Below are 6,000 nucleotides of genomic sequence, written 5' to 3'. Positions count from 1 at the left end.
AATGAGGCCTGCAAATTCCATATCACATCCTGCGTAGAAAATCGAGAACTGAATAGCTGACGAATTGATACGAGAACATGTGTTGAATTAATATGGACCGACCTAATAGAAAGTGAAATAGTATTAGATGAGCCGGATAAAAAGAAAGAAAAAATCGATGCCACGTCCAGCGTACGGAATAGCCGAACAACACAATGGAACTCCGTAGCGACTTCTGCGCTTCTCGGCTTATGCGACGCGATGGCTGGCACCCACGCGCGCGATAAATAGAATTGCCCATCCCACCTGGGCATCAAATTTTTTGACACCGCGGCACCATCTTTCCACCTTACCCGCTGTCAATCCCGCCCGTCAATTACGCCGCTCCCACCAAATCCTTCCCCACCGCATGCGCTGCGATGCACCCAATCACGCGCTCCTCCTCTCCTGCGCCCTTGGCTCCCCCGCCCCTGCGCCAATCATCTTCCTCCGCCGCCGCCACCAACCTCGGCCCCTTCCCTCCCTCGCGACGCGCCTCCCCCTCGCCATCGCGCTGCTCCCTTGCGACTGCCTCCGGGGAGGCCTGCGAACTCAGCCGCTCGCCGTGGGACCTCATCGCCGAGCTCTCCCTCTTCGACCCCATGGGCGGTCGCCATCCCCTCCGCGGAACCCCATGCGCGGCGCGCGCAACTCCGGACGCGACTACCATCCTCGCCGCTCTCGACACCCCGCGCGCGTGGGGAATCCACGGTGGAGACTGCATCGGTAGGAGTCCCGCTGCGGCGGCCGCCATCCCCGCCGCGGATCCTCCCCCCCACCCACGCACGCGACGCCTGACGCTGCGGCGGTCGCCGTCCCCTCGGCGGATCCCCCACGCGCGGCGCACGCGACTCCGTGTGCGCCGCCGTGACTACCGCCGCTCCCAATAGCCCGCGCGCGACTCCTGCATTCCCCACGCGTCGTCAGCAAATGGTGAGGGCAGACAACGAGAGCTCATGAGAAGGCAATGCGAGGGGATGCAGCCTAAGATCGGCGCGTTCTTCAAGCGTCAGGAAATAGCGTCAGATTTGAGCAGGTTCTTCTTCTTCTTTCCCCCTTCGAATCGATTACCCTTGGTACCTAATCCTGTCGTATCCAATTGCTGTGACGTCTGACAAATAATGCGAAGAGAAGATGCATTGGCACATGTGCTGATCGCTGAGATGCAACTTGTGATTTCGTTCTTATTTCCGCAAGTTTTTGCTGATCTGTCTGTTGTAATCAGCTTTTTTTTTTTATGTTCCTGGTCCCTACTGGATATGAACGCTCAGCCTTCCTGTACATGTTGAAATGGTGTCTTATAAAACAGTGGAGATCCAAACTTGATAGTGACACGACAATGCTACTGCATAATTTGCTTGCAGTTGGTAATTACACTTGGTGTAGGATATGCAATCAAACTTGTATTATACTTGCTCTGCTTTGAGGTGAAGGACAAATATCTGACTTTGTAAAACTATGCTGTTGCTCTCCAGAGGGACTCCTTCCCCAAGGTCAGAGCATGCTGCTGCTTGCTTTGCAGAGCGGTATCTTCTGATATTTGGTGAGGGATCTCATTCTACATATTTCAGTGACCTACACGTCCTCGACACCCAGACAGTGAGAATATATTCTTTTCTCTAAAGCTGGTAATCATTTAGGGAGTCCAAGTCATTCACTTTGTTACAGATGGAATAGTCAAGACCAGAGCAACAAGGTATTACTCCAGAATCAAGAGCAGGGCATGCAGGTGTAACTATTGGAGAATATTGGCTTATTACTGGTGGGGGAAATAGTAGGAAAGGTAAGATTGAGATATCTTACATGTTTATTGCATTGGGATTTTTTTCGAATCGAGGCTTTACCCTATTTCCATTAACGAGAACGGAAATAACGCATTATGATTAATGATTTATGACACAAATGTACCTTCTTCTGTACATAGTCTGTTTTCCTTGGTTTAGACATCAGGCATTTTCTGATGAATGTAGCTGCCAACTTGTCTATCTTTAGTTTGCCAAATTATCTTCTTTTTCTTTTGGAGCTGCTCTTTAAATAATATCATTTGGCTTTCTACAAAGTATCATAAAATAGTTCCATCTCACGTGCTCCCAGGTGTCTCGGATACTCTTGTACTTAACATGTCTACTTATGAATTGTCAGTTGTCAGGCCCGTGCACCCCCTACAAGTGAGGTGAGCTCATTTATATTCTGAGTACTCTATCCACTTGAGGGAAAAACTTTCTTCGATTGCAAAGTTGAAATTGCAAATGAATCGGTGTCACCACACACACACACACACACACACACACACACACACACACACACACACACACACACATATATATATATATATATATATATATATATATATATATATAGGTTCTCATGGCGGTGAAGCTCATCTGGAGCAAATTTCATTATTCGCAGTACTTTAGTTAAGGACTCTTACTGCTACTAATGTTAAGGGGCTTCTTTGTCACAGGGCTTGAGTTAATGCACACTATTAATGGAGAAAATTTTCTGGTGTCATTTGGAGGATACATTGGCGTTATAGTAATCAGGCATGCTTCTCCATGAGCACTCTACTGTTTCATATTTCCTTATAATTAGCTGAGCAATTCTTTTTTTGTTTAGGTTTATGCCCTCAAGGCAAGTCTAAAATCAAGTGTCCTGTTTCAACAAATAAACGAAGCTGGGACAAATGGCATTGCCCCCATATCCCCCATATCTGAATCAGCAAATTCTAGCAGGAAAGTCATATTTGAAATTGAGGAACTTCATGATAAGGTAATGTTCGGATTCATCAATATTATTTCTTTTTTTTTTCTCTTAATATTTCTAGCAGGTAATTTGTGAACATGGTGAAATTTTTTGGAGAATGTATCCAAAGCATTAAGCATTGATAGTTACACTCTGATTGCCTTGTTGTTCTGCTATTTTGAGATCCTCCAAAGCTGCTGAAGTCAGTCAACATTTAAATTTGTCAAACTTAAAATTCAGTCAGCTGTATACGTGACTGATTGAAATATAGAAATTTCGGCATTACTTCTGATAAGCTTTTTCCCATCAACTGTGAGCACACAATGTAATTGATGCTTCAAATAGTTGAGTTGTTTATGACTACAGTTATTTAGATATCATGCATGCAGAATCCTTCATCTTTGTACTCCTGTTGGCTTTGAAGCGCCGCCAGTGTGAGAATGTACCATATAGTGTAATTAGTTCTCTTATTATTGGTGAAAATGGTGTCTTTCATGATCTGATTGGTGGGTAATATGTAATTTCAAGCACAGTATTTGCTTTCATTGTTCATGTCAATTAAGTTACGAATTGTATTTTTCTGGATTTTTAAAAGAGATTTGATTAACAGTCAATTAGCTTCAAAATAGCACAATAGGTGCCAAAGGCAGGTCTTGCAAGAAAACTGAACAATGACATGGTTAAATTCCCTTTACTATTCACACCTCTCGACAATGTATGTTCGCGGCCAGGTCAAAGTTCCAGCAAGGGCACAATATGAGGCAGTACGATCCATCTGTCATTATATTGGAGTTTTCATTAGTATCGTATTAACGTAAAGCACGTTCCTGCCGCACAGGCCACCTTGCTTTAGACTATGAGATGTAACCATAACTGATTTATGATGGAATATTGTAATAGTATAAGATAAATAGTTATTCTATTGTTGTACAATTTTTTTCAGAAGACGCTGTTGTATTATGTCACTACTTACGTTGGATTACTATGGGATTATACTTATGTTGGATTACATTTATAAAGGTTGCAGATCTGAAGATGAAGGTAGAAGAGGGACATGTGCTTCTCCAAAAGCAAAAGAGGGACATGTGCTGAATACAAAGGTGACCCGGACAGTGGAAGCAAAGTCGTGCTGTTCATCAACAACATGCAATTGATAAAATTTCTTTGTTTGGTGTGGAATAAACCAAAATTCCAATTGTACCTGTCTAGCATATCAGTATGGTATTAATTGAAATGCATTGTAATAAAGGAAATAAGAGATTATGTACAGAGTTAATTTGTATGGTGTTTTTAGACTGTTGGAAAAAAATTGTATGTTTAACTACATGATATTTTTTTTAGCAAAGTTTGTTTCCATGACTTCATTTGTACCGCTATGAAAATATTTGTGTTTGCATTTATTTCATTTGCATGCATATCTTGAATCTATATATGCATGTCTCATGTTTCTTTGAATCTATAAGGTTATTAATTTTTTTATATTTTAAGGGTAAAAAAAGGTTGTTCCATTATGTCAAAGTAACTATTAGCACGGGCGTGCTGCGCGGGCACGATTATTCTTAGGTGCTAGCAAGATAGAACTATAAATATGAAATTCTTATTTTCTGAATTTTTTAAAACATGTGCACATGGGCATCTGCTAGTTTGTGTAAATATATAGAAAAATTCTTTCTCTCTCTTCTCCATGGATCTAGAAAACTATTTAATTGGCAATGATGCTAAACTTAAAGATTGAGGCGAAATAATTTCATAATCATGTTCTCCTACTAAAATAGCACAACTTCATCCAACAGTTTGAGGTAAATGGAGCCTTAAATGGCAAATCCACACCATCTGGAATGTTTTTCCTGCTTTCCCTGTTCAGGTTCGTTCTCGGAGTATTTCTTAGGTATGCATATGATTAAAGTTCCCTAAAGGTACTCTCAATCGCTCAAGGTGTATGGTCCTCACCAAAGTCGAAACTTGACCAACTTCTTCCTAATCTAAGGCTGCTATCTGGAGTTATGGGTAGGAATAGTGTGACATAACTTGATTACATGTGTTGCCGAGCCGAAGAGTGGTTCGCAAGAGGTAGGTACTTGATCAAATTCCGATCTTATGGAATCACAAATGTTCAGGGGAGAAGGAGAAATGGACTCACACTTTGGAAATGTTTTTGGGGTCATTTTATTGAACTCCTCTTTTGCATTATTTTTGCTAAGGATCATGGGCACTTCTTCTTTCTTTCTTCTTTTGCATTTTTTTTAAAGAAGATAACCTCATGTCCTTGAATTCAGCATTTTTCATAGGGAGCTTTTGAAGAAATTTTGACCCTTTTGGAAGTGGATAGGCACACAGTGGAGATTTTGGGCTGAGTTGTGGTGGAATTGTCCGGTGAAAGTGGATGACAATACCCGGAATAGGTGATTGTCGGACCAGACATTTTGAGGCTAGCAATGAAATGGGTACGCAAAGGAGAAAGACCGGTAGATAACAAGTACCTTTTCTCAAGCGAACTCACCATTCGACCAAGCTCAAAGTAAATCAAGATAGCCTATGGTAGCTCATGTATGAAATGTCATTATGGCTCTGGATGGGACATATAAACCAACAGGGAAACCTTTTATCATATTTTAATATTATTCCGAGAATTTCCCTTACTGAGGTAGACAATTTTAATTCCAATGTAGGCCATCTCTAATCCCACAACAATTTAGACTTAGAAATCATGTCAAATGCTCCCACACAAACAGATTAATTGTGTCTATTATGTGCCAACTAGCTCTAGTACTAGATGAGTAAAAAACTGTAAACGGGGCACATGCAAAGCTCAAACAGAGCAACTATTCATCATTTCCAAGATAAGAGTTTGCACGGATTTCCACACATTTATTCAAAGCATGGCAATTCTTTTTTTTATGCAAAGAAACAAAATTTGATGCAAAACAAAAATTTAAATTTTAGTTTGGAAAAGTAAACATGCCATGACTTTAGGAATAAAAGTTTATGCATGGAATTTAAAACTATCCTGTATGCAAATGCAAGGAATGGATACGTACCATGGTTCTCATGGCGATAGCTCGGGTTTTGAGTTCGGAGCGGGACTCTCCATACCTCGGGTTCTGTTGTCATAGCCGGATGGAGTTCCAGACGAAGACACTTTTCTGCGCCATTTCTTCTTGGTGGCGGGCTTTGTTTTGATAGCTTTCGCCTCCGATTCCTCAAAATCTCTTCGAAGGATTTGCCGTCTTGCGTTCCTGT

The 6,000-nt window shown here is 41.6% G+C and overlaps 2 long non-coding RNA genes across 5 annotated transcripts; both read left to right on the top strand.

Annotated features, from left to right (window-relative positions):
• The first annotated feature begins 899 nt into the window (after positions 1-899).
• On the top strand, positions 900-2,567 carry LOC120665884. Of its 4 annotated transcripts, XR_005671417.1 has the most exons (5): positions 900-1,054; positions 1,494-1,617; positions 1,687-1,801; positions 2,113-2,191; positions 2,483-2,567. It is a non-coding gene; the product is annotated as an uncharacterized LOC120665884 (long non-coding RNA). The 4 variants fall into 4 exon arrangements; XR_005671415.1 differs by having other exon boundaries at positions 1,494-1,801; XR_005671416.1 differs by having other exon boundaries at positions 909-1,617.
• Positions 2,568-2,634: 67 nt separating this feature from the next.
• LOC120665885 lies at positions 2,635-4,124 on the top strand. Its single transcript, XR_005671418.1, has 2 exons — positions 2,635-2,787; positions 3,781-4,124. It is a non-coding gene; the product is annotated as an uncharacterized LOC120665885 (long non-coding RNA).
• The last annotated feature ends 1,876 nt before the right edge of the window (positions 4,125-6,000 follow it).

Source organism: Panicum virgatum, chromosome 3N (genome assembly GCF_016808335.1).
Source record: "Panicum virgatum strain AP13 chromosome 3N, P.virgatum_v5, whole genome shotgun sequence".
Classification (NCBI taxonomy): domain Eukaryota; kingdom Viridiplantae; phylum Streptophyta; class Magnoliopsida; order Poales; family Poaceae; genus Panicum; species Panicum virgatum.
The sequence above is the reverse complement of the archived record's forward strand: the minus strand, read 5'-3'. Positions and strand labels throughout refer to the sequence as shown.